This window comes from Anomaloglossus baeobatrachus, chromosome 10 (assembly GCF_048569485.1).
Source record: "Anomaloglossus baeobatrachus isolate aAnoBae1 chromosome 10, aAnoBae1.hap1, whole genome shotgun sequence".
Classification (NCBI taxonomy): domain Eukaryota; kingdom Metazoa; phylum Chordata; class Amphibia; order Anura; family Aromobatidae; genus Anomaloglossus; species Anomaloglossus baeobatrachus.
In genome coordinates, this window is record NC_134362.1 from 118,216,919 (window position 1) to 118,236,248 (window position 19,330).

Here is a 19,330-nt window from a genome sequence, read left to right on the forward strand (position 1 = left end):
CATTGTATTGTGTGTGTGTGGGGGAGAGGGGTAATGGGGGGTGCATTGTATTGTGTGTGTGGGGAGAGGGGTAATGGGGGGTGCATTGTATTGTGTTTGTGTGTGGGGAGAGGGGTAATGGGGGGTGCATTGTATTGTGTTTGTGTGTGGGGAGAGGGGTAATGGGGGGTGCATTGTATTGTGTTTGTGTGTTGGGGAGAGGGGTAATGGGGGGTGCATTGTATTGTGTTTGTGTGTGGGGAGAGGTAATGAGGGGTGCATTGTATTGTGTGTGTGTGTGTGGGGAGAGAGGTAATGGGGGGTGCATTGTATTGTGTGTGGGGAGAGGGGTAATGGGGGGTGCATTGTATTGTGTGTGGGGAGAGGGGTAATGGGGGGTGCATTGTATTGTGTGTGGGGAGAGGGGTAATGGGGGGTGCATTGTATTGTGTGTGGGGAGAGGGGTAATGGGGGGTGCATTGTATTGTGTGTGGGGGAGAGGGGTAATGGGGGGGTGCATTGTATTGTGTGTGGGGAGAGGGGTAATGGGGGGTGCATTGTATTGTGTGTGTGGGGAGAGGGGTAATGGGGGGTGCATTGTATTGTGTGTGGGGAGAGGGGTAATGGGGGGTGCATTGTATTGTGTGTGTGGGGAGAGGTAATGAGGGGTGCATTGTATTGTGTGTGTGTGTGTGGGGAGAGAGGTAATGGGGGGGTGCATTGTATTGTGTGTGGGGAGAGGGGTAATGGGGGGTGCATTGTATTGTGTGTGGGGAGAGGGGTAATGGGGGGTGCATTGTATTGTGTGTGGGGAGAGGGGTAATGGGGGGTGCATTGTATTGTGTGTGGGGAGAGGGGTAATGGGGGGTGCATTGTATTGTGTGTGGGGAGAGGGGTAATGGGGGGTGCATTGTATTGTGTGTGTGGGGAGAGGGGTAATGAGGGGGTGCATTGTATTGTGTGTGTGGGGAGAGGGGTAATGGGGGGTGCATTGTATTGTGTGTGTGGGGAGAGGGGTAATGGGGGGTGCATTGTATTGTGTGTGGGGAGAGGGGTAATGGGGGGTGCATTGTATTGTGTGTGGGGAGAGGGGTAATGGGGGGTGCATTGTATTGTGTGTGGGGAGAGGGGTAATGGGGGGTGCATTGTATTGTGTGTGGGGAGAGGGGTAATGGGGGGTGCATTGTATTGTGTGTGTGGGGAGAGGGGTAATGGGGGGTGCATTGTATTGTGTGTGGGGAGAGGGGGTAATGGGGGGTGCATTGTATTGTGTGTGGGGAGAGGGGTAATGGGGGGTGCATTGTATTGTGTGTGGGGAGAGGGGTAATGGGGGGTGCATTGTATTGTGTGTGTGGGGAGAGGGGTAATGGGGGGGTGCATTGTATTGTGTGTGTGGGGAGAGGGGTAATGGGGGGTGCATTGTATTGTGTGTGTGGGAGAGGGGTAATGGGGGGTGCATTGTATTGTGTGTGGGGAGAGGGGTAATGGGGGGTGCATTGTATTGTGTGTGGGGAGAGGGGTAATGGGGGGTGCATTGTATTGTGTGTGGGGAGAGGGGTAATGGGGGGTGCATTGTATTGTGTGTGGGGAGAGGGGTAATGGGGGGTGCATTGTATTGTGTGTGATGGGGAGAGGAGGGGTTAATGGGGGGGTGCATTGTATTGTGTGTGGGGAGAGGGGTAATGGGGGGTGCATTGTATTGTGTGTGTGGGGAGAGGGGTAATGGGGGGGTGCATTGTATTGTGTGTGTGGGGGAGAGGGTAATGGGGGGTGCATTGTATTGTGTGTGTGGGGAGAGGGGTAATGGGGGGTGCATTGTATTGTGTGTGTGGGGAGAGGGGTAATGGGGGGTGCATTGTATTGTGTGTGTGGGGAGAGGGGTAATGGGGGGGTGCATTGTATTGTGTGTGGGGAGAGGGGTAATGGGGGGTGCATTGTATTGTGTGTGTGGGGAGAGGGGTAATGGGGGGTGCATTGTATTGTGTGTGTGGGGAGAGGGGTAATGGGGGGTGCATTGTATTGTGTGTGTGGGGAGAGGGGGTAATGGGGGGGTGCATTGTATTGTGTGTGTGGGGAGAGGGGGTAATGGGGGGTGCATTGTATTGTGTGTGTGGGGAGAGGGGTAATGGGGGGTGCATTGTATTGTGTTTGTGTGTGGGGAGAGGGTAATGAGGGGTGCATTGTATTGTGTTGTGTGTGTGGGGAGAGAGGTAATGGGGGGTGCATTGTATTGTGTGTGGGGAGAGAGGGTAATGGGGGGTGCATTGTATTGTGTGTGGGGTGAGAGGGGTAATGGGGGGTGCATTGTATTGTGTGTGGGGAGAGGGGTAATGAGGGGTGCATTGTATTGTGTGTGTGTGTGTGGGGAGAGAGGTAATGGGGGGTGCATTGTATTGTGTGTGTGGGAGAGGGTAATGGGGGGTGCATTGTATTGTGTGTGGGGAGAGGGGTAATGGGGGGTGCATTGTATTGTGTGTGGGGAGAGGGGTAATGGGGGGTGCATTGTATTGTGTGTGGGGAGAGGGGTAATGGGGGGTGCATTGTATTGTGTGTGGGGAGAGGGGTAATGGGGGGGTGCATTGTATTGTGTGTGTGGGGAGAGGGGTAATGGGGGGGTGCATTGTATTGTGTGTGTGGGGAGAGGGGTAATGGGGGGTGCATTGTATTGTGTGTGTGGGGAGAGGGGTAATGGGGGGTGCATTGTATTGTGTGTGTGGGGAGAGGGGTAATGGGGGGTGCATTGTATTGTGTGTGGGGAGAGGGGTAATGGGGGGTGCATTGTATTGTGTGTGGGGAGAGGGGTAATGGGGGGTGCATTGTATTGTGTGTGTGGGGAGAGGGGTAATGGGGGGTGCATTGTATTGTGTGTGTGGGGAGAGGGGTAATGGGGGGTGCATTGTATTGTGTGTGTGGGGAGAGGGGTAATGGGGGGTGCATTGTATTGTGTGTGTGGGGAGAAGGGGGTAATGGGGGGTGCATTGTATTGTGTGTGTGGGGAGAGGGGTAATGGGGGGTGCATTGTATTGTGTGTGTGGGGGAGAGGGGTAATGGGGGGTGCATTGTATTGTGTTTGTGTGTGGGGAGAGGTAATGAGGGGTGCATTGTATTGTGTGTGTGTGTGTGGGGAGAGAGGTAATGGGGGGTGCATTGTATTGTGTGTGGGGAGAGGGGTAATGGGGGGTGCATTGTATTGTGTGTGGGAGAGGGGTAATGGGGGGTGCATTGTATTGTGTGTGTGGGAGAGGGGTAATGGGGGGTGCATTGTATTGTGTGTGGGGAGAGGGGTAATGGGGGGTGCATTGTATTGTGTGTGGGAGAGAGGGGTAATGGGGGGGTGCATTGTATTGTGTGTGGGGAGAGGGGTAATGGGGGGTGCATTGTATTGTGTGTGTGGGGAGAGGGTAATGGGGGGTGCATTGTATTGTGTGTGGGGAGAGGGGTAATGGGGGGTGCATTGTATTGTGTGTGTGGGAGAGGGGTAATGGGGGGTGCATTGTATTGTGTGTGGGGAGAGGGGTAATGGGGGGTGCATTGTATTGTGTGTGGGGAGAGGGGTAATGGGGGGTGCATTGTATTGTGTGTGGGGAGAGGGGTAATGGGGGGTGCATTGTATTGTGTGTGGGGGAGAGGGGTAATGGGGGGTGCATTGTATTGTGTGTGTGGGAGAGGGTAATGGGGGGGTGCATTGTATTGTGTGTGTGGGGAGAGGGGTAATGGGGGGTGCATTGTATTGTGTGTGTGGGGAGAGGGGTAATGGGGGGTGCATTGTATTGTGTGTGGGGAGAGGGGTAATGGGGGGTGCATTGTATTGTGTGTGGGAGAGGGGTAATGGGGGTGCATTGTATTGTGTGTGGGGAGAGGGGTAATGGGGGGTGCATTGTATTGTGTGTGGGGAGAGGGGGTAATGGGGGGTGCATTGTATTGTGTGTGGGGGAGAGGGGTAATGGGGGGGTGCATTGTATTGTGTGTGGGGAGAGGGGTAATGGGGGGTGCATTGTATTGTGTGTGTGGGGAGAGGGGTAATGGGGGGTGCATTGTATTGTGTGTGTGGGGAGAGGGGTAATGGGGGGTGCATTGTATTGTGTGTGTGGGGAGAGGGGTAATGGGGGGTGCATTGTATTGTGTGTGTGGGGAGAGCGGTAATGGGGGGTGCATTGTATTGTGTGTGTGGGGAGAGGGGTAATGGGGGGTGCATTGTATTGTGTGTGTGGGGAGAGGGGTAATGGGGGGTGCATTGTATTGTGTGTGTGTGGGAGAGGCGGTAATGGGGGGTGCATTGTATTGTGTGTGTGGGGAGAGCGGTAATGGGGGGTGCATTGTATTGTGTGTGTGTGTGTGTGGGGAGAGAGGTAATGGGGGGTGCATTGTATTGTGTGTGGGGAGAGGGGTAATGGGGGGTGCATTGTATTGTGTGTGGGGAGAGGGTAATGGGGGGGTGCATTGTATTGTGTGTGTGGGGAGAGGGTAATGGGGGGTGCATTGTATTGTGTGTGTGGGGAGAGGGGTAATGGGGGGTGCATTGTATTGTGTGTGTGGGGAGAGGGGTAATGGGGGGTGCATTGTATTGTGTGTGTGGGGAGAGGGGTAATGGGGGGTGCATTGTATTGTGTGTGTGGGGAGAGGGGTAATGGGGGGTGCATTGTATTGTGTGTGTGGGAGAGGGGTTAATGGGGGGTGCATTGTATTGTGTGTGTGGGGAGAGGGGTAATGGGGGGTGCATTGTATTGTGTGTGTGGGGAGAGGGGTAATGGGGGGTGCATTGTATTGTGTGTGTGGGGGAGAGGGGTAATGGGGGGTGCATTGTATTGTGTGTGTGGGGAGAGGGGTAATGGGGGGTGCATTGTATTGTGTGTGTGGGAGAGGGGTAATGGGGGGTGCATTGTATTGTGTGTGTGGGGAGAGGGGTAATGGGGGTGCATTGTATTGTGTGTGTGGGGAGAGGGGTAATGGGGGGTGCATTGTATTGTGTGTGTGGGGAGAGGGGTAATGGGGGGTTGCATTGTATTGTGTGTGTGGGGAGAGGGTAATGGGGGTGCATTGTATTGTGTGTGGGGAGAGGGGTAATGGGGGGTGCATTGTATTGTGTGTGTGGGGAGAGGGGTAATGGGGGGTGCATTGTATTGTGTGTGTGGGGAGAGGGGGTAATGGGGGGTGCATTGTATTGTGTGTGTGGGGAGAGGGGGTAATGGGGGGTGCATTGTATTGTGTGTGTGGGGAGAGGGTAATGGGGGTGCATTGTATTGTGTGTGGGGAGAGGGGTAATGGGGGGTGCATTGTATTGTGTGTGTGTGTGTGTGGGGGGGGGAGGGGTAATGGGGGGTGCATTGTATTGTGTGTGGGGAGAGGGGTAATGGGGGGTGCATTGTATTGTGTGTGTGTGTGCGTGTGTGTGTAGGGGTAATGGGGGGTGCATTGTAGTGTGTGTGTGTCAGAGATGTGTGTGTAAGAAGCAGTACTGTGTGTGTATATATGAATTAGAGCAGTCTGTGCGCGCGCCCCCCCCCCCCCGAACTATATGGGTTCCCCAGAGCGCTATGTCACCCATCGCAGTGATGAGTACACCACCAGAGCTGTTTGCCACTCCAGTAACGTCTATGCCCACTGCCCCTCCTGTAATATATATATCGTAGCCCCCAGCCCCTCCTGTGATGTATATACAGCAGTGCTGTCAGTGTGCAGTCATGTGTGTTAGTGACAGCCATCGTGAAACAGCCACATGTCCTGAAGGAGCTGGACGGAAACAAGCGGGAGAGGTGAGTGAGGCTGCTGGCGACTTTCCCATATTAATACCTGTAAGGGCTCATGCGCATGTAACTGCTGAATATTCTGCAGCGATTTGACAGCACATGTGCGCGTCAAATCGCTGCAGAAAACAATGCATAATGGATGCAGTTTTTCTGTACAAAAAAAAGCCGATTTCATGCGCTCTGGCTGCTGCCCCCACCATAGACAGAGGGAGCTGCATCCATAGCGCACGGATAATTGACATGCTCATTTTATGAACGCACGGATTTGGGTCAACATTTTAGCACCCAAATCGCTGCGTTCATAAAAGCAATGGGTGCACGTATCATGCACAATCTACATAGATTGTATAGGGGACGCAGGACGCATGCATTTACACTGCAGTGCTATACGCAGCGTAAATGCATGTAATTACACAACGTGCGCACGAGCCCTAATGCGTCTGTGTCTGCATGTATGTCAGTGTATATGACTGTGCATATATTTGTCTGTTTATATGTATTTTTCTGAATTTGTCTTCAAATATGTATATACGCATGCCTGTATGTGTGTGTGCGTGTCTGTGTGTGGATGGGGTCCACTGAGACTCTTTCACCCGGAGGCCACAAAACCCTGGAGCTGGCCCTGGCTGCCTTAACATTGGGATCAATAAAAAATATGTGACAAAAGCGGGCTTTACACGCTACAATATATCTAACGATGTCTCGGCGGGGTCACGTCGTAAGTGACGCACATCCGGCATCGTTAGTGATATTGTAGTGTGTGACAGCTACGTGCGACCCTGATTGTGCGTTAAAACGTTGATTGCATACACGTCGTTCATTTTCTAAAAATTGAACGTCTCTTTGTTCATCGTTCTTGAGGCAGCACACATCGCTCCATCTGACACCCCGGGAACGATGAACTGCAGCTTACTTGCGTCCCGCCGGCAATGCGGAAGAAAGGAGGTGGGCGGGATGTTTATGTCCCGCTCATCTCCGCCCCCTCCGCTTCTATTGGCCGGCCGCTGTGTGACGTCCCTTTCACTTCAGGAAGTGGATGTTCGCCGCCCCACAGCGAGGTCATTTGGAAGGCAAGTACGTGTGACGGGGGGTTAATCGTTTGTGCGACACGGGCAACAAATTGCCTGTTCTGCACATACGATGGGGGCGCATACGAGATCGAAATGTGTAAAGCAGCCTTAACTCTACTTTCTGTGTGTAAGTGGACAGCTGTGATTTATCCTGGACTGTATCTGTATTGTAGTACTGTAAATCTGAATGTGGCAGAACAGGATAAGATAAATGTTCATTGGATTTATATCTAAATGCTACGGTTCGTGCTCTACTGTTATGGCTAAAAATGTTAACGTTATGGGGCCCCCACCAGATTTTCTGCCCAGGGGCCCCCACCAACCTTAATCTGGCCCTGGGTCTTCCTGAACCAGATAATAAATCAAGTTCTTACTTTGAAGATGATACAAGACCAAAATGGTTTTCCCAGTAGGAGATGAATGATTTGGAAAGAGACTTTAATCGCCCCAAAGATGCCACTGAGCTACTGAGATCAAAGCTCAAAAGCAGGAACATATTGTTGCCAGGAGTGTCTTTTTCATGGTTCAGACATCATGAAAAGGAGTTCGTTCCTTACTTTGCCGAGGAAGACAAGTTCGTTTATTGCATCAATGTCAAAGGTTTGATGGGTCAATTCAAAATCCAATATTATAGCACAATTGTTAATGTGTACGCACCTAACAACAATCTTTTCTTAACAAAATTTCCAAAAAATTCTAGAATTGAAAAAAGGGAATCTTATAATACTAGGAGACTTTAATTTAATTAATTTAATTTACCTCTTAACGAGAATTTCGCTATACAAGCAAAGCTTTCTGTAAATTTGTAACCCGCTTTACGAGAAAGCTTTGCTGTACGAGCCAAATTCTCACCGCACACACTTCCGGTTTCGTCCATCCACCGCACTCTGACCCGCACTTGCAGTCCACACAAACACACACATGCACGCACAAACACACACATGTACTCACAAACACACACATGCAGGCACATACATTATTATGCTCACCTTACCTTCCGTTCCACCGCTGGTCTGATGGTTCTTGTAGTTCCCGGTACATCGCGGCGTCCTCGCGGCGAACTACAAGACCAGGAGGCCTGCGATGGAACGGAGGGTAAGGTGAGCATATAATATAACATATGTTTACCTTTCGTTTCATTGCCGGCCTCCTGGGTGCTGTAGTGCGCCTCGCCGCTCCAGTCCACGCTGTGTATCTGCATCCATAGCGACGAGGGAGGAACTTCCTGTCACCGCTAATGAAAGGCAGAGCGCTGGCCAATCAGAGGCAAGCGGCTCTGCCTTTGACATCAGCACTCTGGCCGGGAAGTTCCTGCCTCGTCGTTATGGTAACGCGTTACACAGCCCAGCCCCGTACCAGAGAACAGCAAGTCCCAGCAGACCGGCGATGGAACGGAAGGTAAGGTGAGCATATAATATGTGTGTGTGCGCATGCGTGCATGTGTGTCTGTGTGAGTTTGTGTGTGTTTGTGTGTGGTTGTGCATGTATGGAATGATAGAATAGGGGACCAGGATGGGACATTTTAGAAGTTGTGGAGCGGATCGTCAGCATTGCAATGATTTCCTATGTGAAATCTTGCTCTGCTGAACGAGTACCTTGATTAACAAGCACAGTCCCAGAATGGATTGTTCTCGTTAAGCAAGGTACCACTGTAGTTCCTAATAGCTTTATTGACTCTACCGCACCAAATAGACATTATTTTCCTACTCTAGACCCTTAGATCTCTAAACAAGAGCTATTTGATGTCTTTCGCTGTATTAACACAACCTCTAGTGAATATACCTACTAATCAAATCCTCATAAGTCTTTCTCAAGAATAGATTTGGCCTTAACTGACATTTTCACTATCTCTAAGTTTAAGAATTTTAAGATCAACCCTCGTTCTTTCTCTGATCATTGCTCTTTCACGTGTGAGATTTCTCACCCAGTCGGATCAGAAAAGATACCTCTGGACGATCAATCCCTACCTGTTAAAATTACCTGATTATAAAAAAGATTCTAAAAAACAAAATCGAACAATCTATTAAAACTATTTTAATGAGAATGCTTCTGGCTTAATAAAACCCTCAGTATAACAACCAGAAAAAGAAAATCCTATACTGTAAGGTAGTTAAATCAGTTTTTATCCAGGGACTACCTGGTAGTTCCTGGATAAAAACTGATTTAACTACTTTACAGTATATGATTTTCTTTTTCTGGTTGTTATACTGAGGATTTAAATTGATGGCGGGTTTTCTTTCTGAACCTATCAATACCAGCAATTGGTTAACAGACGCTGATAAGTTTTTTACTGATGAGGTAAACGTGGTCTACACTGGAGGAGTCACTAATTTAAAACAATTGTTTAACGAACTTTATAGTTGTTATCGTGACAATATCAAGTCATGGTGGGAGGTGCAATCCCTTGAGAGCTACATAAAACAGGGGATTGTACCTAAAGGCCACGTCACACTAAGCAACATCGCTAGCAACATCGCTGCTAACGAACAACTTTTGTGACGTAGCAGCGATGTTGCTAGCGATGTTGCTGTGTGTGACATCCAGCAACAACCTGGCCCCTGCTGTGAGGTCGTTGGTTGTTGCTGAATGTCCTGGGCCATTTTTTAGTTCTTGCTCTCCCGCTGTGAAGCACACATCGCTGTGTGTGACAGCGACAGAGCAACAACTAAATGTGCAGGCAGCAGGAGCCGGCTTCTGCGGACGCTGGTAACCACGGTAAACAGCGGGTAACCAAGAAGCCCTTACCTTGGTTACCCGATATTTACCTTCGTTACCAGCGTCCCCGCTATCACGCTGCCAGTGCCGGCTCCTGCTCTCTGCACATGTAGCCGGAGTACACATCGGGTAATTAACCCGATGTGTACTGTGGCTTGGAGTGCAGGGAACAGGGAGCCGGCACTGGCAGTGTGAGAGCGGGGATGCTGGTAACGAAGGTAAATATCGGGTAACCAAGGTAAGGGCTTCTTGGTTACCCGATGTTTACTGTGGTTACCAGCGCCCGCAGAAGCCGGCTCCTGCTGCCTGCACACATAGCAGAGTACACATCGGGTAATTAACCCGATGTGTACTGTGGCTAGGTGTGCAGGGAGCCAGCGCTAAGCAGTGTGCGCTGGTAACCAAGGTAAATATCGGGTTGGTTACCCGATATTTACCTTAGTTACCAAGCGCAGCATCGCTTCCACGCGGCGCTGCTGGCTGGGACACTGGTTGCTGGTGAGCTCACCAGCAACTCGTGTAGCGACGCTCCAGCCATCCCTGCCAGGTCAGGTTGCTGGTGGGATCGCTGGAGCGTCGCAGTGTGACATCTCACCAGCAACCTCCTAGCAACTTACCAGCAATCCCTATCAGGTTGGATCGTTGTTGGGATCGCTGGTAAGTTGTTTAGTGTGACTGGGCCTTAAGGTGCTGAGAATCACTGTTACACGTGCACCTAGATCTAGAAGTGCCAATCTATTAGAATAGTAGGAAAAGGAATCTAAGGCAACGTCCATACATTTTATGCAGTTGCTGCTTACAGAGGAAAGACTGACCCTGACAAAAACCTCCGCCAAATTGACTGAACGGATAGAGGCAGTACTAAAATATAAGACTGACCCTGACTTTGAGAGGAGAGAGAAATTTTTACAAAGTTCTGTTGAAAAATTTCATAATACACAGAAAATAAGAAAACACAGTAACTTTGTAAAAGATTTGGGAGAGTTCAAGGATAAAACAGCATACAGTATCCTTACAGAGGAAAGAGGACCTCCGACTGATATACCATCCTCTGACTTGGAATCATCCGACTCAGAAAGACCAAGAGGCCCTTTTGGAGGGAATAGAAGTGGCAGGAGACAAAGGCACTATAGAAATAGATGGCAGGGAAGAGGAGCAGCAATGTCATCATCATCCTTAGTCTCTCAGTTAACATCATCCATACCTGTTGGTTCGGCCTCTTTTTTAGAGGAGAAGACGTTGCCCTACGATTTGAGACCTCGGTCAACATTCACCAACTCGAACAGGAAAGAAAGGAGATGAATAACCAGATTATTAATCTCTCTGGTTTTGCATTGTCTGATACTGATTTGTATATCTTGAGAAGGGGTTTATCATTCGTGCCCACGGAGAGGTATAACCCTTTCACACGGACAAAGAACCTTTCCCTGTTTGGCAGAAAGTTAAAATGGAAGAAATTTTTTAAAACCACTGAGGAATCTAAATTTGATCTCCTGGGCATTACCCCTGAAGAAAGGGAAACCTTTGCAAATCTTGTTGCGTTGGATAGTGAGAACACGAGGGAGTTAGGAGTGGGACCATTCACCAATTTAAAGAGGAAGAGCGAGAAACAGCCACCTAGAGGGAACCTTGACAGTGTGGATATTTTTGTTAAAGTCGTCTCTGATGATTTGAAAAAATTGTCTGATATGAGACAGAGTTTCTCCCCTAATCTGTCTAAAACCGAGATGGATACTCTTGTAGCATTGACTAATAAAAAAGAATTGGTGATAAAACCGTCAGACAAGGGGGGCAACATAGTCGTCAGGAGTCACAATGAATATCAAAGGATGTGCTATGCTATCCTACGTGACTCTGATGGCTATGCTGCCCTTGAACGTGATCCCACTCCTGTTTAGAATGATGTGTTATTGGAGATTCTGACAGAGGGAGTACTACAGCGTTTGATCTCCCAAAAAAGAATTTGAATTCATGTATGAGAAGTTTCCGGTTACACCAACGTTCTATGCCCTACCAAAAATCCACTAGGGAGTATCACCTTTGAAAGGGAGACCCATTGTGGCTGGCATAAATTCACTATCACAGAACGTTAGTGTATACCTGAACACTATTCTCAGACCCTACGTCACCTCGTTATCCTCATATCTCCGTGATACGAGTGACCTTCTTACCAAACTGAACGGGGTTGTGATTGATATTGGAACGTTTTTTGCCTCAATTGATGTTGACAGAGTTATAGGGTATTGGTGTGCACTCAGCTAGAGTATGGTTTCATTAGAGGTGCTAGTGTGGGGTCAATAGTCCCAGAACTTATTATATAATAGACACTGCACTCTCTTGTTGATAAAATGAAGACAAAAAGTTTTTTTCTTTGCAAAAAAGTGATTATTTATTTGATGGCGACAAAAGATGGTGGACGTTTCGGCCCAACGGCCTTTATCATGTATAGTCGCTGTGAAGTGAGAAATAAAGAAATCAATATTTACATATATTACATAATATACAACTATATACAATAGATACCATGTCTGAGCGTATTATAAAGTATGCATGGCTCACAGTATATCACAGTTACAATCAGAATATAGGGGTAATACATTCTCGCATACCTCCACAAGAGGGCTGTTTCAGAAGAGAAGAAAATAATGGAGCAGGATGGAAGGAGTACCACCAAGAATAGTTTATGATACAAGATTTTCCAGAGGATGAAGTCTGCAGAGGAAGAATGTGTGTTAATTGATTGTAAATGACAAGTTTATTGTGTATACAGATAAGGAACCTTTATCATTGATTTTATGAATAATATTTCAATCAGTGTTATATGGGATTGTTGGAGCACCGGCGATTTCAAGGGGTGAATGTCGCAAACAATAGGGAGCAGTGATTGAATAGATCTTCTTTACATTCACCTTGAATGGATTTTTTAAAAAATATATATATAAAAAAAATCAAAGAGACATCAATGTTTACTATATTCCAGCCTCTATGCACATACCTAGAAGCAGGTTAGATTTCCTTTGGCTGGAAGGAATTCGTGTACATGTATTCCAATGGAAGAGATTTCCAGCTAAAATTAGAATAGATCATGCATTTTTTAGTACTATTAATTCATAGGCTTATATAGTGCTGCGCAGTTATAGAGTAATATTTGGCAGGTTTATATAGTGTTGAAAGAGACTTTTACAAGTACCTTTTATCCTTATATATTCATGTGGATCACATAGACGTTTGGGTGGTTGTAAGAGAACATGTATATAAACACCATCTGTAATTAGGTTGCATATAGTGATAAAGGGGTTAAATGCAGAGACATGTTTCAGGCATCTACTCGATTAGCTGCAGGCTTAGGGTCATATACCTGATAAAGGCTCCTGCAGACTTCTCTCATGTGGAGGAGGAGGTTTTAGACATTGGTGGAGTGGATATTTTCCTTCTGTAGGTAGAACGTTACATAAGCAATAAAGGACTTTGGTGTTTAGTGGAGGAGGGGTGAGTTCAGCAGCAGCGCTGGTGTAGTTGTGTCTTACCTGCACGCCACCTTCCCAGGATATGGCCGTCAGCAGCGCTGGTGTAGTTGTGTCTTACCTGCACGCCACCTTCCCAGGATATGGCCGTCAGTAGCACTATTCAGTGCTGTGATGGCTTTTAACACGTAAAGCAGGAAGTCGCCACAGACTAAACGCACGTGCAGTGGAGACAGCTGTAATCCACTGAATATGCGGTACATTACCGTAATCATTGAAACTGATGGGTATTGCAATGTGTTATATAGGAAAATGCTGCTGTTTGGCAGAATAGCTAGAGGAAAGGAGAAGAGAGTCTCAAAAGGTCCATTATATGTATTAGGGATATATGAAAAAAGAGGTATAGATTACATAGAGCATAATTTATAAGGCATATAGGCACACATTATATATACATATATATGATAAATTCTTGAGTCCAATGTTGGAGGAGGATTTTTTTTAGTCTGAAATGGAATGTGTTAAGGATAGACATATAAATTGTACATTGCTCTAAGTAAGGGTCCCGTACTACCAAAGTTTACCATACAAGATGGATAATCATAGGAACAAAAGGAGGTCATAGTATACAGAGTAGTTAAAACATTGGTATGGGATATAGTTACAGATAAGTAATTGAGAAAAAAGGGGAGAAAACAAAGGGGGGGGAATGGTTTGGGGGGTGTTCAAGGGACGGAGGGTATACGATACCATATATGCAAGGGTGGAGGAAAGGAGAAGGAGAGGTGAAGTTCATCAAGGCTTCTGGAAAGGATATAATAAGAAAGTTAAAATATGATCATCATATTACAATAAGCAATCTATTTCTCGATTTAACCCTTTTGGTGTCAGGGTTTGAAGGGTATGGAACCAAAAGCTCTCTCTTTTTTTAAGTAGTTCAATATGGTTTCCGCCTCTTCTCGGTTGGTGTACCTTCTCAATTACCTGGTAACGTAATTGTGCTATAGAGTGATTGGCCTCATGGAAGTGGTAGGGGATTGGGAGCCATGTTTTTTTACACCTGATGTTGGATTTATGACTCGCAATGCGGTCTCCCACATGCTGGATAGTTTCTCCAACATACAGGAGACCGCACGGACATTTAATGATGTACACAACAAAGTTGCTTTGACAGGTGAAGTAGTCTCGTATCGGAAATGACTTGCCAGATCTAGGATGTGAAAAGTGGTCACACTTGATCACATTAGAGCAAGCAGGGCAGTTCAGGCAAGGAAAAGTCCCTGTCCGTCTTGTAGTGAGATATGTTTGTGTGAGGTCTTTTTTGTTGCTGCCAATGTCTGCTCTAACTAAGGCATCTTTTATGTTCCTGGGTCGCCTTTTGCACATTAATGGGGGGGGCGCTGAAAGTCTCTATTCGTGGGTATGCCCGTCGTAGAAGTGGCCAATTTTTTGATATGATGCTGTAAATCTTGGGCCTGGATGGATGATGTGTGTGCACAAATGGGATTCTATTAGTAAGTGCATCCTCTTTAGTGTTCATATCTGTAGATAGTATTTTTTGTTTCTCATCCAAGAGTAGTTTTTTGGGGTATTTGCGCTCAATAAATCTGTCTGTCATTTCATTTATTCTTTCAAGTCTAGTGTTATTATCTGAAACTATTCTATTGATTCTTTTGAACTGTGATCTAGGCAGGCTATTTTTCGTTGATCTTGGATGGCAACTGTTATAAAGTAACATGCAGTTGTGGTCTGTGGGCTTCCAGTAAATGTCAGAAAATAGATTACCTTGTGGGTCCTTTTTTATGGTTGTGTCCAAAAAATTAATGGAGTTGATGTCATCGTTAAGGGTGAATTTAAGTTCAGGCCATACTGTATTGATGTGGTTGTGGAATGTGAGTAGGCTGTCCGTATCGCCCTGCCAAATGCAAAAAATATTGTCGCTGAAACGGACCCAGAGTAGGGCCCGTTCATCGAAGGATGGAAATGAATAGACATAGCGCCCCTCGAAGTGGTCCATGTATATGTTAGCGTAAGCCGGGGCTACGTTCGCGCCCATTGCGGTCCCGTGTACCTGCATGTAGAATTCATCTTGAAACATAAAGTAATTTTCATTCAGGACCAGTTCGAGGAGTTTCAAGCAAAATTCCTTGGATTCGATAGTATGATTCGTTTTTTCGAGTGCCAATTTAGTGGCTATGAGACCCTTGTTATGTGAGATAGATGTGTAGAGACTTGACACGTCCCATCTACAAAGGAGGCTACCAGGAGGGACCTGTTTGATTTTCCTGATTTTCTCAAGAAAATTATTTGTGTCCAGGATGAAAGATCTAGTATCACGAGTTATGGGTGTCAGGATTTTTTCTAGGTAAATTGACAATGGTGAGAGGACAGATTCGGTTGAAGCTACTATGGGGCGTCCGGGAGGGTTATTCATGGTTTTGTGGATTTTGGGAAGTGTGTAAAAAAACGGTGATATTGGATGTAATTTGGTAAGAAAGGAACATGTATTTCTGTCTAGGATGTTATTATCAAGGTATGGCGAGAGGAAGTTTTTTATTTTTTGCTGAATCTTAAAGACGGGATCATAGGGTATCTTTTTGTAAGTGTTAGTGTCACTCAATTGTCGTTTGATCTCTTGAATGTAATCAGGGGTGTTTTGTACCACAATGCCACCACCTTTGTCTGCTGGTTTTATTGTAATGCCTTTGTTATTTTTCAGGGATGATAATGCCAACTTCTCTATTTTAGTGAGGTTGTTATGAGTTGGATAAAAGCCTAGTGCATGTTCGTGTAAGTTTTCTTTGATATCCCTATCTACTAGGGATATAAAGGTTTCTGTGGCATGATAGGTTTTTGGTGGCATGAAATTACTCGGGTTTCGTAGTCCTAGAGATTTGATGTTAACTGTATTGAGTGTTTGTTGTGGGGTAGTTTCATAGTGTGGATTAAGACCGAAATGTGTTTTTAATCCTATCGCTCTATAGAATCTTTGCAAGTCATTTTCCAGATTGAAGGCGTCCCACTTAGGGGTAGGGCAAAAGGTTAGGCCTTTGTTAAGTACAGTAAATTCACTTGGTGACAAAGTGTAATTTGAGATGTTAGTTACTAAATTGGGACCCTTACCTGAGATCTCAGTGTCATCCCCCAGGTGCCTCCTGCTCCTCGATCTCCTCGTGGGTTTCTTCTCCTTCCTTGTCCTAAAAAATTCCCAGGAGTCCTTATGCTCCCACTGGACTCGCTTCCCGAACTCGGAGACTGATTGTATGAAGACTGTCTTTGTCAGTAGCGTGGGTTGTTGGATGATGAGTCGTTCCATTTGTAGACACGATTGTGAAGGTAGTCGTCAGTATCTCTTTGGAATTTTTGTCTTTTTTTATCCTCTAACTTCTTTTTGAAGTCTTTCAGTGTTTCTGCAGTCTTCTTTTTAAGTGCAGATAGATCACTTGAGGATAAGCTATCGGTGAGCTGTGTTTCAATAGTTCTGATTTTCTCCTGAGATTCTTTTAGGGCTGTTTGCAAGTATTCTATTGTTAAAACAATGAGGTCAAGTGAACACTTGTTTAAGATTGCTTGACATTTTTTGCAATATTCCTCAATATTTGAAAATAGAGTAGGTCTGAGATTACACCTCAGGCCCCTTGGTATGCGGCTCTGGCGGTGGTATTCCGCAAGGGTTGTGCAGTGTAGGTCTAGTGAGATGAACCTCCGATTCTCCTCCTGCCCAGCACTATATAAGCCTATGAATTAATAGTACTAAAAAATGCATGATCTATTCTAATTTTAGCTGGAAATCTCTTCCATTGGAATACATGTACACGAATTCCTTCCAGCCAAAGGAAATCTAACCTGCTTCTAGGTATGTGCATAGAGGCTGGAATATAGTAAACATTGATGTCTCTTTGATTTTTTTTTATATATATATATTTTTTTAAAAAATCCATTCAAGGTGAATGTAAAGAAGATCTATTCAATCACTGCTCCCTATTGTTTGTGATATTCACCCCTTGAAATCGCCGGTGCTCCAACAATCCCATATAACACTGATTGAAATATTATTCATAAAATCAATGATAAAAGGTTCCTTATCTGTATACACAATAAACTTGTCATTTACAATCAATTAACACATATCCTTCCTCTGCAGACTTCATCCTCTGGAAAATCTTGTATCATAAACTATTCTTGGTGGTACTCCTTCCATCCTGCTCCATTATTTTCTTCTCTTCTGAAACAGCCCTCTTGTGGAGGTATGCGAGAATGTATTACCCCTATATTCTGATTGTAACTGTGATATACTGTGAGCCATGCATACTTTATAATACGCTCAGACATGGTATCTATTGTATATAGTTGTATATTATGTAATATATGTAAATATTGATTTCTTTATTTCTCACTTCACAGCGACTATACATGATAAAGGCCGTTGGGCCGAAACGTCCACCATCTTATGTCGCCATCAAATAAATAATCACTTTTTTGCAAAGAGAAAAACTTTTTGTCTTCATTTTATCAACAAGAGAGTGCAGTGTCTATTATATAATATCAATTGATGTTGAGGCACTGTACAGTTCAATCCCTCACAACCTGGGCCTGATAGCATTAAGATATTTTCTAGACGCCAGAGGGACCCACTTTGAGAAACATAATAGGTTTACAATAAAGTTAATGGAATACATATTAACTCATAATTTCTTTGTCTTCAATCAAAAGTACTACCATCAGCTCAGGGGCACTGCGATGGGCTGCTCCTGCGCCCCATCGTATGCAAATCTGTTCTTGGGCTGGTGGGAGGACACCCTGGTATTCCATTAACCACGCTCAAAGTGGGTGGAGCACATAACCTTTTGGGGTCGCTATATATATGATGTTCTGGTCCTATGGACCGGGACAGTCAGCTCTTTTTATGACTTCATTAAAGATCTAAATATGAATAGTATTGGTTTGTCCTTTACGTGTGAGGTTGGGATGGAGAAACTGGCTTTCTTGGACGTACTACTGATGAGGGGGGCCAAGGGGCAAATTGAGACTCAGGTGCATAGGAAGAGTACGGCAATCAACAGCTTTTTACATTGGACAAGTCATCACCCTGAGTCCCTGAAGAAGGGGATACAAAGAGGACAGTACCTAAGGTTAAAACGGAACTATTCAGATAGCCATACCTTTCATAAACAGGCAGGGGAGCTCTGCCGTAGATTTGTAAATAGAGGTTACCCAGCAGACACCCTAAAAAGAGCATATAAAAATGCAGTAGTCCAAGATAGGGAAGATCTTTTGAGATCAAGGAATAAGGAAGAGATGGAAAACATCACACGTATAATTGGGACGTATGATAATCATAATCATGAAGTATATACGATCTTAGAAAAACATTGGGGCATTTTAAGACCTGACCCGAACCTGAGAGAGTTTATTGGAAAACATCCTAATATCACCTTCAGGAAAGGGAAATCACTAAAGGATAGACTTGTACACAGCTTTTATCAGGCACCAAGACATGGAGGGAGAGAAAAATCAACAGAATTTACAGATGTGGGCACTGTAAATTTTGTAGTTGAATCTCCCCAGGTAAAAAGGTGACGTCTGTCTCTACAAAAAAAGGCTATGAAATCCGATATTTTGTCAATTGTGGTACAAAGAGGGTTATCTACGTGGCGACATGCACGTGCCCCCTGGACTACGTTGGCAAAACGAAGAGAGAACTGAGAAAATGGATAGTCGAACACCTGGGGATGTGCGAAATAGTAGAGATACTTCTGTATCTAGGCACATCCGACAAATCCATGGGGGAGTCACGAGCTCCATAAGATTTAAAGTTATTGAGGTAGTTCCAGAACCTGCCAGAAAGAGCAATTGGAATAAGCTGCTCATGCAAAGGGAGTGTAAATGGATCTACCACTTTGACTCTGTACAGCCTAAAGGATTAAATGAACAATTGACTTACGGATGTTTTTTGTAGATTCGTTCAAACTCACTCAGTAAAACCTTTTCTTCGGGGTTAGTAAATTAATCTATATCCGCCTGGCTTGTATAGTCCCGGGAAGGGACGAGCCCCAATAAAATAGGGATATAAATGAGACTACCCCCATTTGTATTATATCGAGCTATCCATGAGATTTTTTCCTTATTGATTTTTATTTCTTGAACCCTTAATTCATATAGGGTGATATGAGATAAAATCTATCTAATATGATGATGTTGATGAATATAATACAATTATCTAAGGTGAATCTTTATAATCTATCTCATCTTAGGAATTATATCCTCTAAAGATCCCCTTCCTGTGTTTTGAAAATCGTTTTGTAGTAGAGAGGGTGCACCATATGGGCGGTGTATAAACCTGGCGCCTGTGAAA

General features: G+C 45.6%; 1 protein-coding gene and 2 long non-coding RNA genes across 4 annotated transcripts in view; 1 reads left to right on the forward strand and 2 right to left on the reverse strand.

Moving 5' to 3' along the window:
• Positions 1-19,330, reverse strand: part of SPON1 (spondin 1) — a 2,596,838-nt gene that overhangs the window by 2,413,623 nt on the left and 163,885 nt on the right. The window lies entirely within an intron of this gene.
• Positions 11,881-13,198, reverse strand: LOC142255162 (uncharacterized). The gene is made up of 6 exons (XR_012727361.1): positions 13,039-13,198; positions 12,870-12,944; positions 12,702-12,776; positions 12,507-12,578; positions 12,121-12,223; positions 11,881-11,963 (listed from the first exon to the last, which is right to left on the reverse strand). It is a non-coding gene; the product is annotated as an uncharacterized LOC142255162 (long non-coding RNA).
• On the forward strand, positions 16,725-17,420 carry LOC142255163 (uncharacterized). Its single transcript, XR_012727362.1, has 3 exons — positions 16,725-16,831; positions 17,120-17,222; positions 17,380-17,420. It is a non-coding gene; the product is annotated as an uncharacterized LOC142255163 (long non-coding RNA).